We start from the raw sequence: 19582 nt of genomic DNA, 5'->3' as shown, positions 1-19582 counted from the left end.
GAGGTCAAGCGGCCTGCACCCTTATCCAGTGAAGAAACTGGTTACGGCACCCTGCCCCGAGGCAGATGGAGAGCTCGGCGTTCACTTACCTAAGGTGAGGGCGTTAACCTTTGGGGTTCTACAGGAGAAGAGAAAGGGAAGAGGAGAGAGGCACCCAATAACCCCAGTTCATTAATCCAATATTTTCTATCTGCAGACATCTTACTCTTCGAGTCAGACATACAGTGCACAGAGGTCCAGCCCAAAGAGCCAACCGTGTGTTATACATCACCTTTGAAGATACGGCATTCACCCAGTCAAGACCAGCGCCTCTGCGGGAATCAGGTGAGCGTTACAGAACGCAAAGCCTACCGCAAAACTCCCACCCAGGCGCTATGGAAACCTCGGATACCGACCAGCTAGCCCAGTTACTTGGGGAACTAAGAGCAGAAGTGCATGCAGCCCGTCAGGAAACGAATGCTCTAAGAAGGGAACTGATTATTTCCAAGGAGCGAACAGACGATCTCGCTAGACAATTGCTACAGCCACAAGCCGGACAAACTCCGTTACCCGCATCAGGGGCAAATCTTCCTTCAACATCCTCTACGAACCCAGTGCAGATCAACCTACCTGGGAATGTACCTCTGGCTCTGCCCGAACGATTTTCTGGTGACCAAAAGAGGTTTGCAGTATTTATTAATCAGTGCCGGTTGCACTTCTTATGCCGGCCAGCAGCCTTTCCAACTGATCAAGCTAAGGTAGCTTTTGTGCTTTCGTACCTTAGTGGCAATGCGGCAGACTGGTCGATCCCTCTAGTTAATCAAGATGATCCGGTTCTCCATGATTTTCAAGCTTTTCAGCTCAGTATGGAAAAACTGTTTGCAAGACATTCACAGAGGCAGGCCTTGGACAATGAGCTCCTTTCATTGCGACAGGGTAATCAAGACCTTTTGGCTTATATTGCGTCTTTCAACAGACTGATAGTGGAATCTCGATGGCCTGAGGACAAAAGGATTACGCTGTTTTATAGAGGTCTACGTGGAGAGCTCAAAGATGCGTTAACCCAAGTAGTGAATCCCCCGCAAGACTGTTCGGACTATATTGACTTAGTCGTTCAAATTGACCACAGACTGCAGAACAGGAAGGCCGATCGTTCCAAGTTTGATGCTCGAGTATTTTCCAAACCACCAACTCCTACCAAAGGAGTAGACTCCGGGGAACCCATGCAAATAGGGGGCCTGAAAGGACCACTAACACAAAAGGAGCGGGAAAGGAGAAAACAGCTGCAATTACGCCTCTATTGTGGAAACTCGGGGCACTTTCTTCGAGACTGTCCGGTGAAACCAGCCAAGAAGGCAGTAGGAGCTGCAGTTACCAGGGTCACAAACTCTGAGCAGAGAAACGACCTCGCCCGACAAGAATAGAGGTCCTCTTGCCGAGCGTTAAAACCAGTTCCGTGACCTCACATTTCGTGATAACTATGGTCCTCATTAGCCCTGAACATCCGGATCGATTACATGCGATTGAAGCTTACGTCGACAGCGGTGCCATCGGCAATTATGTGGATCATGAAATGGTTTTGAGGATGAATCTGACTCTTTGTCCAAAGGCTGTAAAGGACGTCATTACTACGGTGGATGGTACGGAGATAGCTTCCGGACCAGTAACGCATACCACCCAAGAAGTGACGCTAGTAAGTCAAGATGGACACCATGAGAAGATCGTGTTCGATGTGATCAAGGCCCCTCAGTTCCAGATTATTCTAGGAATTCCTTGGTTAGAGAAGCACAATCCTCAGATCGATTGGCGAGCAAGAACGGTTCAGTTTCCAGAATGTGTCTCTACTTGTAACCCTCGACCTGGTGTTGCACTGGCAGCAATTTCCTCGGAGGCTCCCCAGTTACCTCCTGAATACCTAGAATTCCAAGATGTTTTCCGGAAGGATCAGGCTAACTCTCTACCTCCTCATAGGTCTTATGACTGCCAGATAGACCTGATACCTGGATCTACTCCTCCTTGTAGTAGAATGTATGCCCTCACCGAGCCTGAGAATCTTCACCTCCGACAATATCTGGATCAATACCTAGCGAATGGGTTTATTCGTCCTTCCAAGTCCCCTGCTTCCTCAGCTTTGTTCTTCGTTCCAAAAAAAGAAGGGGACCTTAGAACTTGTATAGATTATCGCGCCCTGAACCAGATCACCGTTAAGAATAGATATCCGTTACCTTTGATCCCTGAACTCCTGGACCAAGTCAGAAAAGCATGCATATATACAAAGCTGGATCTTAGAGGAGCCTACCACTTGGTACGAGTAAAAGAGGGCGATGAATGGAAGGCGGCCTTCCGCACCAAGTATGGGCTATTTGAATATCAGGTCATGCCCTTCGGACTTTGCAATGCCCCGGCCGCCTTTCAATATTTTATGAACGATGTCCTCAGAGAGCTCATAGATGTGTGTGTTGTTGTTTACATTGACGACATCCTCGTTTATTCTTCATCGGAAACTGAACATCGGAAACATGTGAAAATGGTCCTCGAGAGATTGCGTCAACACAAACTTTTCGCTAAGTTGGAAAAATGTGTTTTCAACGTGACTGAAGTTGAATTCTTGGGATTCATATTATCACCTAGCGGAGTGCGTATGGATTCAAAGAAGGTTGATGCAATTCTCAAATGGCCATCTCCATCCTCCGTAAAAGGTGTTCAAAGCATGTTAGGCTTCGCTAACTTTTACCGCAGGTTTATCCCCGAATTCTCTCGAATAGTCCAGCCCATCACCGCCTTGTTAAAGAAAAACAAACGTTTTGAATGGTCTACCGATGCGGAACAAGCTTTCCAGAATTTGAAGACTAGATTTATCTCTGCACTGATCTTAAAACATCCTCGCCCAGAACTCCCCTACATCGTTGAAACTGATGCTTCGAGCCTTGCCATGGGGGCAGTTCTATCACAAAAGGACCCAGTAACCAATCAGTTGCATCCCGTGGCATTTTGGTCCCGCAAATTCTCACCTCCTGAAATCAATTACACTATTACTGATAAGGAACTTCTAGCTATCAAGTCCGCCTTTAAGGCTTGGTGGCATTATCTTCTGGGGGCCCGACACACCGTTACTGTGATTACAGATCACCGAAACCTGCAATATTTGAAAACCGCAAAAGCTCAATCCTCTAGGCAACTCCGTTGGGCACTATTCTTTGCCGAGTTTGACTTCATAATTACCTATCGACCTGGTACAAAAAACGGTAAAGCTGTTGCCCTTTCTCGGATGGGAGTGGAAGAACATTTGATCAATCCTAAACCTGTACCTATCATTCCCGAACAAAGAATTCTAGGTGTAATCGCCACACAATCCATAGAGGAAGTTAAGGATAAAGCCAGGCTACTGGTAACTCCAGCAGACATACAGAATTGGCATCTGCAGGGAAAGGACTTTACGGTGAAGGACAACCTATTATATTTCCAAGAACGGTTATATCTGCCCAGCACAGATTTACAGAAAAAGGTAATCTCTTGTTATCACGATTCTTTAATGGAAGGACATCCCGGTATGACCAAGACCTCTGAAAAGATCAAGCGCTACTTCTGGTGGCCGTCTTGGAAAAAAGATATCAGAGACTTTATAATGTCCTGTGGAGTATGCGCCCAAAACAAGAGTCAAAAGGAAAAACCAGCCGGCCTCTTACGCCCTATTGACATCCCACCTCGCCCTTGGCATACGCTTTCTATGGACTTCATCACCGATCTACCTCCATGCTCCGGATACAATACGATCCTAGTAATTGTGGACCTATTCTCCAAGATGGCGCATTTCATTCCACTCAAAGGCTTACCAACAGCAGCAACTCTGGCCTGAGAATTTCTCGAAAACATCGTCCGACTGCACGGTTTTCCTTCAGTTCTAATTTCGGATCGAGGTAGTCAATTTATTTCTCATATTTGGCGAAGTTGCTGTCGGTCGGCTAAAATTGATGTGAGACTTTCGACCAGCCACCACCCTCAAACCGACGGACAAACCGAGAGGACCAATCAAACTCTGGAACAGTATTTGCGCTGCATGCTACAACAAACTGAAAAAACTTGGAAAGATATCCTTTGGATAGCCGAATATGCCTACAATAACTCTGTCCACTCGGGAACTGGGAAGACCCCGTTTTTTCTTTTATACGGTAGTCACCCTCGAACCTCGGAGTTGGATCCACTCCAAGATCTTGGAACACCAGCAGTAGACCACCTGCATTCTGCAATCACCCAAGCCTTTAAGGAAGCCGTTTCTCACCTTCAAAGGGATAAAGAACAATACAAGAAAGGAGCAGACCAACATCGGAAGGAAGCCCCCCAATATCAAGTAGGAGATCAAGTCTGGTTATCCACCAAATATCTACCTCTAAAAGGACCACGCACATTCAACCCAAGATACCTTGGTCCCTATTCCATCACTACCATAGTAAATCCAGTAGCGGTCAAGTTGGACTTGCCCCCTCACATGAAGATACATCCGGTCTTCCACGTCTCTCTATTAAAACCCGTGCAACCTCAAACCCGACTAACTACATCTCCAAAACCTATTCTAGTTGATGGAGAACTCGAGTTTGAAGTCAAAAGCATCCTGGATTCCAAGATCTCCAAATCTAAACTATTTTACCGGATTGACTGGAAAGGCTACGGTCCCCAAGAAAGATCCTGGGAACCAGCAGAATATGTCCACGCGCCTCGTCTAATCAAAAGATTTCATCGAACATTTCCTAACAAGCCCAAACCCCCGGAGAAGCCCGGTTTGGGAGGGGCCTTGAGGGGGGGGGGGTGCTGTCATGATCTCTGCTTCCAAAAGATCAGGACTTGCCCGACTCCCTTGGAAGCAGACCCATAACCCCGGTTCCGAGTGCCAGCCAGTCCCAATTGGGACCTTTTGGACCCTGTCCTGGCGCCAGTGGCACCAGGCTCATAAAGATGCCCAGTGTCCCAGCGCTGGAAGCGCCGGGCTCATAATGCTTGGGTGGACTTACCTGCAGCAGACCATGCTGCTTACTTACCTGCCAGTTGAACCCCTGATCCTCTTCTGTTTGGGACTACTTTTCCTGTTGGGTGGGGCAGGAGCCACTCCCTAGGTTCAGAACACTGGAACTCTTCTGGAAAGCAGGAACTCTTTTCTTACCTAGGCGTGGCTGTGGAAGGAGACACCTAAGCACTACAGGAGGCTATTTAAACCACACCCGATGGATGAATCTTGCTTTGCGTTATTCTGCATTCTCTGCAGCAGAACGCTCATCGTGTCTTCTGCTTCTGATCCTGGGCCTAAGGGAACAAAGGCTTACCATCCTGGAATCCAGTCTTCAGCAGCACCTGTAAAGACAAAGAAAGAACAGGTTAGCACTACGGTCTTCAGTGGCAGCGCATCTCTTACCTGGTCCATCGGCTGTCACCAACGCCTCGCGCTGCATTCCGGCATCTGAAAGACAAAAGCTTACCAGCTCTTCGCACGCTCCGGAGGCCTTCGGCGCTGCATCCCGCATCTGAAAGACAAAAGAAGGTGCGTTTAAAGACATTGGGCAACTTTATTACTCACGTGCCATTACTCCTTCCCACGCCGAATCCAGTGGGTATTCCAGCACCCTTCAGCTTCTCTAAAGCTCCGAACTTGTACCTGCAAGATAAAAGGGACAGTTAGTGCGCATCGTGAAGCAGGCTACAAGCGCTTACTTACGTGCTTCCAGGCGCTTCTATTCCTCACGCGGGTTCGATCCTCAACTCTCATCAGCCCGCCATCCGCCATCGCCGGAACCCTGCAAAACAAGAGATATCATTACAAAAGACTTTTAAGACATTTGAAGTGCCCAGAACTTACCGTTCGTGCAGTTAACGACGGACAGCAGTCCTCTGAGGTCAAGAGGCCTGCACCCTTATCCAGTGAAGAAACTGGTTACGGCACCCTGCCCCGAGGCAGATGGCGAGCTCGGCGTTCACTTACCTAAGGTGAGGGCGTTAACCTTTGGGGTTCTACAGGAGAAGAGAAAGGGAAGAGGAGAGAGGCACCCAATAACCCCAGTTCATTAATCCCATATTTTCTATCTGCAGACATCTTACTCTTCGAGTCAGACATACAGTGCACAGAGGTCCAGCCCAAAGAGCCAACCGTGTGTTACACATCACCTTTGAAGATACGGCATTCACCCAGTCAAGACCGGCGCCTCTGCGGGAATCAGGTGAGCATTACACATACTCCCCCTCAGAAAATACCTTCCTTGCCCATCCATCTACTCTTTTGTCATCCCCTATCTGGAGGGATGGTAGGGTAAGCCGCTTGCTTAGATGTTGCAGTAGCTGCCTGCACCACCAGACTCTCTGGAGTGGGGTGTTTCCACATGTAGTCAGGGTCACTACTGGAAGGACGGTACTTCTTGGTCAAGTTTTCATTTACAGCCGGATTGGTTTCCATGGTGTCCCAATTTGTTGCCAGCCTTTTCTGCAAGGCAATATTAAACAGTAATATAGGATCTAACTGAGGACCCTTATCTAGGTTATCATCCTGTTCGAATGGCAATGGAGGCCTACTCCATGTAGTACACTACCTTGGACATGAGTTGTCTTTAGAATGCATCCGCAAGCTCCCCAGTTTCTGGTCTCCCAAACTCCAACTCAGGTGAGGTGTCCACTCCACTTACTGTCTAAGTTGTCAGAGATCTCACAACCTTGGCTCCTCTGCTATAAAACTCGCTGGTACATTTGGCGTACCATATTGCAAGCCAAATGGAGCCTCGTCATCTGATTGTTCATCCTGCTCATATATAGAAGAGACTTAAAATAGTACTTTCTTGGCAGAGGTACATAGGTTTTCTCAGGTACGAGGGGTTTACAAACAATGGACTTGATGCATGAGTCAAAACATTTTTCATTGGTGCCATAGGCTTTAGTGGGGCACTCGGTGTCGATGGCGCAGCTGGCGTCAAAGTTGACATTGAAGTTTTGGCTAGCGTCGAAGGCGCCGCCGGAGTCAAAGGTGTCGAAAGAGTGGACAACTTTGACTTATGCTTTTGGCTCGACTGATCCTTCGATGATACGTCATCGGATAGAGGCCTTGACGGCTCCCGATGTGGATCAGGCCTTCGTCCTGGGCTCGAAGGCACGCAGGATTTAGTTTGAGTCCTTTCCTTCCCGGCATATTTCGAAGGCGCGGTAGGAGCATGGCTTGGAGGGTTCTGTTTATCAAATATTGTGAGCATCTCTGCTCTGAAGGCCACCCACTCAGCCGGAGTGGATTTTATAGTTGGGCAAGACTCCCTCTCAGGGGAAGCGTCCAACGACGAAGGCTACATATGGTGCCTTCTCTTAGACTTCTTCGAGGACGATGAGTATTAGTGAGAGCAACTCCTCAATCTCGACCGCTTAACCTTCTTCCTCTGAGTAGAGTCGCCTCTCGACTCGTCGGTTGAAGGTTTTTTGGCCGGGCTAGGAGATCTAGGGATTCGACCTACCTGAACTTCCCCTTTCATTCCTTCAAGGCATTTCCTGTCATCAACTGGCACTTGAGGTGTTATGGTCTACCCCAAGACACCACAAACATATGCGATGTGCATCGGTCAATTACATTTTTGATCCACAATCACACCACTTTTTGTTCCCGGTCTTCAGGGTTGTGGGTGTCGACAAAGAAGACATTTTCTCGATTCTCTTTCGAAATAATGAAGTCGACAAGGAAGTGAAGAAGATCGCTGTATTTCTCGAAGCTAAAGCATTTGCGGAAAAACAGAACTGAAGCCAACGGGCGCTGCACGTGCTATATAAGCCTTCGATGAGCTCATCCTTAAGAGGGAGGCCCTCGAGGGACATCAAGTTGATGCCATCGATGCACAGCGCCCTCTGCCGAAAATTGTTTCCGAAGCAGGGTTGGAACTAATGGAGTGGAGAGCTCCAACCAGATGGGCGAAGCGTCGGCTTCGGGGACGCCACACGAACGCCGCAGGATCCAGGGCGCCAGAAAGCTTTATACCCCGCCATCTAGATGGGAGAACACTTGAGTGGGTTTCACAAGGTTACTGTTACAGCTTAAACGTCACTTCGATTTTTATAGGGGTTCCCCCAAGACCAATAGATACTGGATATGTTCTTTAGAGGGGGGGCCGGGTGGGAGAGTTGGAAGTGCACAGGGGGGGATCTGTTATGTTGATGCATTGGGCAAGGGGGTTGGGGAGTACTGAATAGGGGCGAGTGGACGGAAGAGCCTTTGATGAGGAGGAGGTGGAGGGGAGAGGGAGGGCACAAGGGTGGCCAGTGGTGGGGAGGGGGACGAGGAGGCCCTCATGTTATGGGTAGCAATGAAGAAAGGTCTGGATGTAGGGATCGGGAGAAATAGGTGGTTCGGGGAGGGGGCCTCCACCTGGATGGTTAGGTCTGCGACACTACAGTAAGGGAAATGTGGGGTTGCAGACCTTGTCGGGGGGCATCAGGTCGAGGCAGGATGGGGAGTGAGAGTGGGTGAAGGGGGGGACACATGCAGCTACATTCACAAAGGACAGAGGGGGAGGGATCCCATAACACCAGGAGGGGTAAAGCGAGCATGGTCAAAAGGGGATTTGACTGAGCTGCGAATAGCCACGCTAAATGTCAAGGGGTTGAATTCCCAAAAGAAAAGGTAATGTACGGTAACATGTTTCACAAACAGCAACTAGCAATTCTTTTCCTGCAGGCGACCCACTATAAGCAGGGGACGGAGTCCCCAGTTATAGGTAGAGGATCGGTAAAGCGTTTGGGGCAACCCATAAAGAAAGCAAGAAGGAGGGATTAGGTATACTAGCTAAAGCGTTTTAGTTGGTGGTGATACAGGTTAAGAAAGGGTTTGGGGGTCGGCTCCTAGGGGTGAAGGGTCTTCATGAGGGTGTAAGGTTCACACTAACCACAATATACGTGCCGAGTGCGGGACAGCTGACATTTTTGCTTAAGATGCTGGGGAATGATGGAAAACTGGGCGGAAGGGGTCACAGTGCTGAGGGGAGAATGCAACCTAGTTCGAAGACCTAGCGCTGGACTGTTGGTCACTGAAGGAGAGCGGCCATAGGGTGGCGACCAAGGAAAATGTAGACTTTAGGAATCTGCTGCAGGATTATCAGTGGGTGGACGTGTGGCGGGAGCACCACGTGGGCTTTGGCGGGTACATTTTCTTCTCCCCTCCACACCAATCCCATACCAGGATAGATAAACTGCTGGTGCGATTGGAGCAAAGTTAAGGTGATGACATGGTCAGACCACAAATTAGTGGTTGAGGAATGGGGAATAGTGAGTCCACCGTGGCAGCAGACATGATGGAGAAGCAATAATATGCTGGTAAGGGATCGGGTGTTTCGCGACTTTCTGGGAAAGAAGATGGGGGCTTATTTTACAACCAATGATAATGGGGAGGTGGACATGGCAGTGGTATGGGAGGAGGCCAAAGCTACATTCAGAGGGCTGCTAATTGCAGAGGGGGCTCGGAAAAAGAGGGAGAGAGGTCTAGTTGAAGCCAAGCTCCGACGGGAGCTGTAAGATATGCGTGCCAGGCTAGTGCGAAGGGGGCGAACAGGGGTGAACTACTGTGCATGATGGACAATAGACAGGAGTTACACTCGATATCCATAGGCAAAGTGGCTAAGCAGATTAGGTATACCCGGTGAAAATATCATCAACAAGGTGATGCAACAGAGGCCTTCCGGGCAAATAGGGTGAAGAACAACAGGGTGGCAAGGGGGATTGCCAGGATCCGGGGAGAAAATGAGGTCATGATGGAGAAAGGGGAGGCGGTCTCTGCCCAATTTGCGGAGCTTTACCGAGAGCTCTACACTGAGTCGGAGGGAGTAGGGTGGGAGGAGATCCGTGGATACTAGGAGGAGGTGGGGCTACCTAGCCTGACACCAGACGACAGGGAAACATTGGATAGCGAAGTGACGCGGGAGAAGGTGTTGTTGGCTATCCGCAAGCTAAAGGCAGGGAAGTCTCTGGAGGAGGATGGATTTAATGCAGACTTTTATAAAAAGCACCAGGATCGCCTAGCAGGGCCTTTGGCCAAACTGTTTAAATCCATAACAGGGGATGGGCCCATCCCACCAACGTTTCTCCAAGCGCTAATCATGGTCATCCCAAAAACGGGTAAGGACCGAGCCAGCTGCGCCGCATACAGGCCCATTTCGTTACTCAATATGGATGCAAAGATTTTCACAAGGGTGCTAGCATCCCGCCTGGAGTCTAGGGCTGATACACGCTGACCATGCCAGATTTATAATGCACGAACGGGGAGCGGACCATATGCAGAAGACGCTCCACATTCTCAATACACCAGAGGTGGCAAAGGAGGGCGCCCTGTTGCTGGCCTTCGATGCTGAGAAAGCATTTGACAGGGTAAACTGGGCCTTCACTGGGGAAGTTCTAACGGCAATCGGTCTGGGAGGGGGATGGCAGCAGTGGAACGCGGCCCTGTACTTAAAGCCACCGGCTAGGGTGGTGGTAAATAGGAGCATGTCACAGGCATTTCATCTATACCAAGGCACCAGACAGGTTCCCTCACCTCCTCTGCTGTACGCATTGGTGATGGACAACTGTATATAATTTCTCTGCAGCACAGAAGTTATTTTCACAGACTATTAGTGGCTTTGGAGGACAGGGTTGTCAGAAAAGACACTACCAGTATCCTGAACATGGTTCACAATTTACCATTTAACCCAGAGACTCAGTTTCTTGTCACCCTTGACATAGATCTCTGTACACAAAAATCCCCCAGAAAGAGACTCTACAAATTGTGGGAAAAGTCCTGCAAGAACCTAATCCTCCAATGGCTATACCGATCCAGTTTGTCCTACAGCTGGCAGAAATAGCCCTGTAAGGATACGTTTTTCCAGCAATGTTCTGGGACTGCAATTGGGGCTACTTTTGCCCCCTCCTCGGCAAACCTCTATGTAGCCAATTTTGAGGAAAAATACATCTACTCTATTACCAATCCTTCCAAATGCAGGTAACTTTATGGACTCGTTACATAGATGTCCTGGCCATCTTCACCGGTGACTTAAAATCTTTCGGTGAATTTATGACTTGGCTTAATTCCAGGAACAGATCTCAAATTCACACACAATATCACCAAAGAGGTAATACATTTCCTTGATGTCGAGATACAAGCATATACTGGCAGACTGAGTACTACAGTATTTTGAAAACCTACGGACCGCAACTCGCTTTTAGAATATTCCAGCTTCCATCCCAAAAGTCTTTGGGACAACCTCCTTTTCGGCCAGTTCCTGCAGTACAGGAGAAATATCACGCTCACCTGATTCCCACGGAGGCGCAGGTCTGGCTTTGAGTGCTGATGCTTCTTCAATGGTGAAGCGCAGGACTCTGAAGATGGACTCTCTGGCTCGCAGGAATATTCCCCTGTGCGTGAAAAGGGAGTATTACCTACTGACGGAATAATGCTCAAGCCTCCCACTCACTTCCAACCCTCCACGATACCCTTCCTCGATTCCCTGTGAAGTCTCACCTTAGGGTCTGGAAGGATGAGTTCTCCATCCTGCTTCTGATGCAGGGGCGCGTTGAAACCCAATTACTTCACTGGATTGAGGTTTGATGGGAGTTCAAATAAGCTTGACTATTCAGGTAAGGCGCTGTAAGAGTTCTGTAGCAATTTCAAAAGTTCAAGCTTAATAATAATGTTCATTGTCTTATTGCAGCAAGCGCTAACGCTTATGTCTTTTTCCCCTTAGGGGCCGGGGTTCGGAATGCCAGAGATATGGCGCCGACCCGAAGTGAAACGTGCAGTTCCAGTAAATAACAGGTAAGTTCTGGATGAGCATTCGGGTAATGTCTTTGCATTCGCTCATTCAATGTCTTTGTTTTTTTTCCCCATAGGGGCCAGGGTCTGGAATGCCAGGAAGGGGCAGGACCCGAAATGAAATGGGAATGACCCAACAGGTAAGTCTTAAAAGGAAACTGAGCTTTTCCTATTCCCTTCCTTCTCTCACCTTGTGTTCTTGTCTTTTTCTCTCTAGGCTCTGGGAAGTGGCTGCGGATCCGGACGATCGCTGCTGAAGATGGAGGTGCCCAGGAAAGGTGAATGAAGTGCAGCGCTGCAGCGATCGAAGCGAAATGCTTTTAAAATGAGGTCTTCCCTTTCAGGATTGTCCGTGTGATGTCTCTGTGATGCAGCTTTAGCAGGTAAGGTCTTCTTTCTCACCAATTCTCTCTTAGCAGGTGACCTAGGATGCTGACAGGCGTGGCTGAAGTCCAGATGCAGGAGCTGACATGGTGAGCGTCCAGCTGCGAGGAGCAGAACAACGCGAAGCGTGAGTTGCTGATCGGGCGTGGTTTAAATAGCTTTGGAAGAAGCTCCAGGTATGTATCCTTCCACCGATCAGGTATGTATCCTTCCCCGACCACACCCAGGGGAAAGTAGTCCCACAGGTTAAGTAGTTCCATTCAGGCCTCAAGAGGGCCTGGATGTAGCAGCATGGTCTGCATCAGGTAAGTGCACATTAAAACACTTGAACACATGTCTAGCTTTATGAGCCTGGCACCTAAGGCGCCAGGACTGTGTCCAAAGGGCCCCAGCTTGGGCCCTCTGGCACTTCCCTGGGGGGAATGATGCCTGCCTCTGGGGTTGCTGGGTCGGACCTGGCTCCTTGGAGGTAGGCATCATGACAAGAAATTGCTCTACGCTCCATGAATACGACATCCAATCTATGGTCTTGAAAAATCATCTACTCGAAAGAGGATATATGAACAAAATGATTAGACAAGCGATAAAACGGCCCAGAAACATCCTGCGTGACATAACCTTTCAACAGCAGGCACGACCCGAAGGACCTCAAACCATCATGGCATTATTTAGCTTTTCAAGCAAAATGAACCTCATGAAAAAAGAAATACTCAAACTGTGGCCCATCTTGAATGTGGGGCCTGTGAATCTACCAACACCCCGATTCGCCATAAAAAAGAGGCGGAATCTCAGAGACACGTTGGTGCATTCTTACCAACTACCAGACACCAATATACAGCAATCCACCCTCTGGGATATTACACCACCTCTAGGACACTCACCATGCGGCTAGTGTAATGTCTATGCACTAACCATGCATACTAAAACATTGGAACTTGGTCTAAAAACCCCTTGGAGACAGAAATCCCTCACCAATTGCAATACCTCCAATGTTATCTGCCTAATAAAATGCCACTGTCAACTACTCTATATCGGCATGACTAGTAGACCTATAAAAAAAAAGGATACAGGAGCACATGTCCTCCATTAGGACTAATCGTGAAAACACACCCTTGGTGGCACACTTCCAACAAAAGACATAGGCCCTCATTACGACCCTGGCGGAAAGGTGAAAACGATGGCGGAAATGCAATTCCGCCATCGAATAGCGCTCGGTGCGACTATGACCCGTCACCGGAAAGTACGAAGCCATTAGCGACACCGTAGTGAACGCCAACGCTAACTGCACCAAGCACGCGCGCGCGCGCCATGCCAAACCGCAAACACCACCATGGCGCAAGGGTACGCCAATTCCGACCCTAGCGGACATGTACCTAACGCCATCAGGCATGGCGTAATGTACCATTCCGCCATGGCGAGAAGTACGGCATCGCGAATCAACCGTAAACGGCCCCACTGAGTGCCTGTACACCGCTCCCTGCCCACAAAGTACAACTCCCCGTAGGTGCAATGAAGTCACAATGCAACCATTGAAATGCACAAGTCACCCCTGCATGGCAACGAACAAAAGAAACACAAGAGGGGCCAATGGGAGCTGCAGGGCACAGATGGCACGAATACAGAAGCCATCCCAATGGACATGACCACAGTCCCCCACCAAGAAACGCACGCAAACACAGACACCTGTGACCAGCAATATTCCGAAAAACACATCATTCCACCAGTACACCTGGCTGACCGGCATCTGTCACCCAAAACCCAATCCCCCGCCCCTGAGCATGACAACATTCAAACAGTCATATTGGCAGCCCCCATCCCTGACCTCACTGTGCTACGTAGGCAAACGCGCCCAGCACAGTACCACGCAACTAAACCCCGAAGCTGGAACCCAATGCAGATCTCCTCACAATACATCGCCCCACAAATAGGCACATGCCACATCACTTGCAAAGAAAAAAGCTACACGGGCCAAATCAGAATTGAATTTAATGCACATCAAAGTCACCAAGCCCATACAGCCATCAGGCCATGAACTACAAAACACAAATCACCATTGTGGGCTGCATCCGCAAGAAATGACCAGCCACTACCTGAGTGTCGCCCTGTTCCCCCATGGTACACAGAGCCACATTCACGTACGAAAAGGCAACATGGAAGCGCACAGAACCGCATGGCCGACCCAATGGGGAGGCACTAGTCCAGCTGAAAGGCCGAAATGTTGCTCCGAGCCACCAGTACTGCGTAAGGGCATGTGGGCCACTGGCGATCGTCCCATAAGATCGTAATGCTGCTCCACCGATTAACACGAAGCAGCAGGTGTCGGGAGTAAAATCCATCTGCAGGATTGGCATACAGATGGCAGTGGCAAAAGGGGAGGAGATACCTGTCAACCAAAAGAAAAGAACAAGAACAGAATGGCCATCAGAACTGCATTCGAACAACTCACTTCAATGATCACACGTAATCCACAGCCATATGCATGCTAGCCCACTCCAAAGGATCATCACCACCCCAAAGCCACTTGCGACTCATAACCATCTATACCTAGGTGTAAACACCATCACGAACGAGTGTACCTGTGCATGCGTCTGCCAAAACAGAATCCATCAGATGGGAATGTTAACGTGCATGGACACAAGTGTCTGAGGGCGCGTCGAGACAGGGAGGGCTCAACAAGGCCAGATAGACGATGGTCCCACTATGGCAGCCCTGCATCACATAGCGTAGGGGAGGCGGATAGATCCCAAGAAGCCCTGTACATGGCAAACTCTGTATCAAATCACCTGCCCATGCATCCATTCATCATTCCCTCATCCCGGGATCAAAACGCCTGAATAATTACTCACATGACATTAGAAACATCCATTGAGTCTGTGCGTAATGCAGCCTGCTAAATCCACAGTGCCCCAGCCCGTAAATCCAGTGATGTGAAGTAACATGTATTTGGGAATGGCCGGCCTCATCGCCCACGTAGCCATTGCGCATCCCAAACTATTCATATCAATCATTGCTCCCTCGCCATGGGCCTTGTCTCAAGGACATAGAACAATAGAACGTTATATTTGCAGTCAGACCTGTGGGCATCTCCTCGCCGCTAGCTGGAAACCGAAAGCGCCGCCCTTCGAATTCCTCATTTGCAACATCACGTCGAGAAGGCATCTGTGGCCGTTTGAGATCACTAATTATTCCATCGAGTGCGGCTGTGTGTGAAAATGGCAACTGCCTTCACCCACAAATGGGAAGCCACGCCCGTCATTGCAACTCGGTACAGTGATGCATGAGGGCCCACCGTTACTCGAGTACTACGTTCCACTGACCCTTCACAAGTCCGTTCGCGACTGCACAGATAGTATGGGAAACAATGGGACCACAGCAGAATGAACATATCAACCAATCTTACACGCCCATCGGGTACAAATACATGATTGCAATAGCAAGATACCATTACCCGATTTGCAGCGTTGTGCGCGGGACGTGCTCGGCCAAAGGGGAGAGCAGTTTGCACAGGTGGAATCAATCACCACAGGTGGAGGCCATACAGCCTGGAAACACATAAATTGCACACCCAGTCTCCTCCCACAACCACAGCGAAATGCTACCGGCAGGACTCGCGATGTTGGCCCTGGGGGACCTGATAGCACTGCAAGTGCTCCGACTCCAAGAAGAAGACGAACAACAACTACAACCAGCCGCACGGAGGAGACGCAGGAGGAGGAGGAGGCCAAGGCAGGGCCAGCAAGGCCCAGCAGCACAGCCACTACCACCACGCAGGCAGCCCGCAATCCCACGCCTCCGAGCACATCCGTTCAACCTCACTGATGAGCAGATCCACACCCTCTACCGTCTGGACCGGGACACCATAGCCGCCATTGTGGACATGACACAGGCTGACCTAGTCAGCATGATAGATAGCCCAACCGCCATCCCACCCCTACTGAAGGTGGTGTCTGTACTCCACTTCCTGGCCACAGGCACCTACCAGCACACAGTCGGACAGTTGCATGGCATTTCTCAGCCACTGTTCTCACGGACACTATTCCAAGTGCTCGATGCCCTCCTGCAGCACGCAGACGACTACATCTCTCTACCACGCTCGGAGCAGGAAATAACCAACACAAAAGTGGGATTCCATGCACTTGCCGGCATACCGGGTTGCATTGGTGCCATCGACTGCACCCATGTTGAATTGGTCGTCCCACATGCCATGGAGGCCCAGTACCGCAACCGAAAACAATTTCATTCCCTGAATGTACAAATGGTGTGTGACTCCAACAGGATCTTTACGCATTGTTGTGCCCGATTCCCTGGATCAACCCATGATTCCATGGTCTTGAGGAACTCTACAATACCACGCTACATGGAGCGACACGCAGGGAACAGATCCTGGCTACTCGGTGAGTCTCATTACATGCATGATGATGTGGGGTATGTGATTTGGCAATGTACTGGCAGGAAGGGGGGGGGTGTGCGTACGTATCAATGGCATTCCACATCCTACGTTTCTCGTCCACATACAGGTGATGCTGGATATCCACTGAAGAGATGGCTCCTCACACCAGTCCGGAACCCACGGGACCAGCATGAGGAGGACTACAACCATGCCCACTCACGTACCCGTGTAGTCATTGAGCAGGCATTCGGCCTACTGAAGGGCCGTTTCCGCTGCCTCAGCAGGTCTGGCGGGGCACTCCTGTACCGCCATGAGAAGGTTGCAAAGATGGTGATGGCATGTGTCATGCTCCACAACATGTGCGTACGTAGAAATGTGCCCATGCCCCCTGACGCAGAACTGCAAGCACCTGATGATGGTCATGATGAGGGTGGGGATGTGGCAGCACCTCATGGAGTCTGCGAGGCACCGGAGGCCCGTGACATTCGTCAGCATCTCATTGATGTATGCTTCTAGCACTCATGCCTGGTGGCTGATACATGGACACGGGACACGTGGCACTGTGTGTGTCTGGAACATGCACAATATGGACTGTACGCCTATGATGGCCTAGTACACAAAGATCAATGTCCACACATCTCATTGGTTGATCGTGCACTGTTTATGGCATATGTGATATTATGTTGAACACCCTATCGACCCGCCACCCAAGTGAGCCCAACACACCCCCTCCACCCTCCTACCTCCCCCCCGAACACCAGTGTACAAAGATGCTCATTGTCAGTGGGCTGTCGCTATTGCAAGCCCCCTCTGCGGGTATCAGGGGCACCCCTGCCTGTGGAGCGCAGGTTCCTTCCAGATCTACGTTGGGGGCTGCCCTGGACGGAACTTGCAACGGATGATGTGTCTGCCTGCTCACGTCCATGCATGTCCCTAAGGGTTTGCGAGAGCTCAGTGAGCACACGGCGCACTGCGGCAAGTTCGGCACATACGTCTTTGGACGTCGCATGCAGTTCCCCCCTCAGGCTCTCGGTGCTTCTCTCAATTTGTGACCTTAGCGTCTCTGTGCCTCTCTCCATTTCTGCCCTAAGTGTCTCAGTTGATGTTTCTATGTCTGCCTTGGTGCCCCCACATTCATCGGCATGGTCCTTGAGGAGTGTGGCCAGTTGCTGCTGTTGTTCGATCAACTGGTCGAGGGACTGTTGCCTCTGCTGGGCCATGGCCATTTGCGGGGGTGTCGCAGAGGGGCTGTTGACCTCATGTTGCCTTGCCACAGGGCTTGGGGGGGATGGCCAGTCGTCGTCTTGTGGGTGCCCCTGCGTGGTATCCTCATGTTGTACGGGATGGGACAGACAGGGGGATTGGGACAGGTCATGGATGGATCTGACTTCGGCATCCCCGTTTTCTGTGTCGGAGCATGCTGCCATCAATGGGGTGTCGCATATGGTGCTGCTGCCACCTGAGGCAGTGCCTTCTGTGGCATCCATTGGGGGGACCTGTGGTGGTGGTGTTGTGGGCATGCTGGCTGCTGGGGTGCCTGTTGATGTTCCCTCCTCTGTGCTGGCACCTGATTTGTGCTGCTGCCGTGTCTTGATGCGTGCAGCTGAGGTGGAGGGTCTCTGGCCGTTGGTCTTGGCCCTCTTTGCAGGTGTGCTGGTAGGGGTGTCCTGTGGCTCGTCGTTTGGATCGGACCCTGTGGTGGAGTAAAGGAGGGCGAGGGTTATTGATGGGTCTGTGGGAATTGGAATGGCATTGTATCACATGCATTGGGGTGGTACCTGAGGGTGATTTGGGTCGGGGCCTTGGAGGTGCTTTGATTTGTGTGTGGAGTGAGGGTGCAGTTGTTTGGCAGCCTGCAGTTAGGGTGTGCCTGCTGCACGTGTAGTGCGTGTTTTAGGGGTTTTTATTTATTTATGTATTTATTGTGGGTTTTAACGTGCGCTATCAGGCCGATGTGTGTGGACGTTCTCCTGGACATGTGTTTCTGTTGCACTATGTGGACGCATGGTACTTCACATGGATGGACTGTGTGGATTTGGCATTGTTTTATCTGGCCCACCTACCTGAATCTTCGGATGTCTGCACTCCTTTCTCCATCCCTCCGACTCCCTCTATGCTCTCCATTCCGATGGTGGAGGCACAGATTTCTTCCCAGGGGGTCAACTTGATGGGTGATTCAGGACCTCCCCCGGTGGCTGTGGCAATGTTGCGGTTGGCAGAGAGTATGCTGCGGACGCGTATCCGCAGGTCGTCCCATCGCTTGCGGCATTGCTGTGGGGTGCGGGGTGCGGTCCCCACCGCACTTACCCGCTGTGCCACCAGAGCCCATATGGCCTTCTTGTTTGCAAGTGCCGTCCTGGTCATTTGCGTGCTGAAGACGACGGCAGCATTCTCCTGGAGGGTCTCTGTTAGCACGGTGAGTTCCTCACGGGAGAAGTGGACCTGCCGCTTGCGGTCGCACGCTTTCTTCGCTACTTTTCCCATTTTTCTTGGTTTCGCTAGGGTGGTTGACGGGTTGGGGTGTGTTTCAGGGTGGTGATTTTAGTGGTTGTGTGGTTTTAGTGGTTTTATAGGTGTACGCCGGGATGTTTCCCGTTCCGGGCCCATGTTTTAACTTCCGTTTCCGTATATTTCCGGTCACCGTACTTTCCGGTAGGCGCACACTCCGGTGACCGCTGAGAGGGGTGGCGGTATTGCACCTAGGGCGCCGTACGGCGGCGGTGTGGGCCGTTTTGGGGTCATTTCCGCCATCGCGGACTTTGCACTTCCGCCGTGGCGTGGTGCTCGTGCCCGATGGGTCGGAATGGGCCGCACTTTGCTCCTTCGTGCAATGGCGGAAACGCTATTTACGCTGTGGCGCTCCGGTCAGTCGATTTCCGCAAGGGTCGTAATGAGGGCCATAGTGCCCATGATATTGAATGGAATATCATTGAAAGCGTCAAATGCCCTAGAAGAGGAGGAGATCTTGCTAGTATGCTTCTTAAATGTGAACACAACTGGATGTTCTGGTTAAGGACCGAAATGCACTAAATGAGTCTATTTAC

General features: G+C 50.4%; 1 protein-coding gene across 3 annotated transcripts in view; it reads right to left on the bottom strand.

Moving 5' to 3' along the window:
• ELP4 (elongator acetyltransferase complex subunit 4) overlaps positions 1 to 19582 on the bottom strand; it is a 1964259-nt gene that overhangs the window by 1430496 nt on the left and 514181 nt on the right. The gene's annotated exons all lie outside the window — the stretch shown is intronic.

The sequence above is a fragment of the Ambystoma mexicanum genome, chromosome 11 (assembly GCF_040938575.1).
Source record: "Ambystoma mexicanum isolate Mex_15411 chromosome 11, UKY_AmexF1_1, whole genome shotgun sequence".
Taxonomy (NCBI): domain Eukaryota; kingdom Metazoa; phylum Chordata; class Amphibia; order Caudata; family Ambystomatidae; genus Ambystoma; species Ambystoma mexicanum.
The sequence above is the reverse complement of the archived record's forward strand: the minus strand, read 5'-3'. Positions and strand labels throughout refer to the sequence as shown.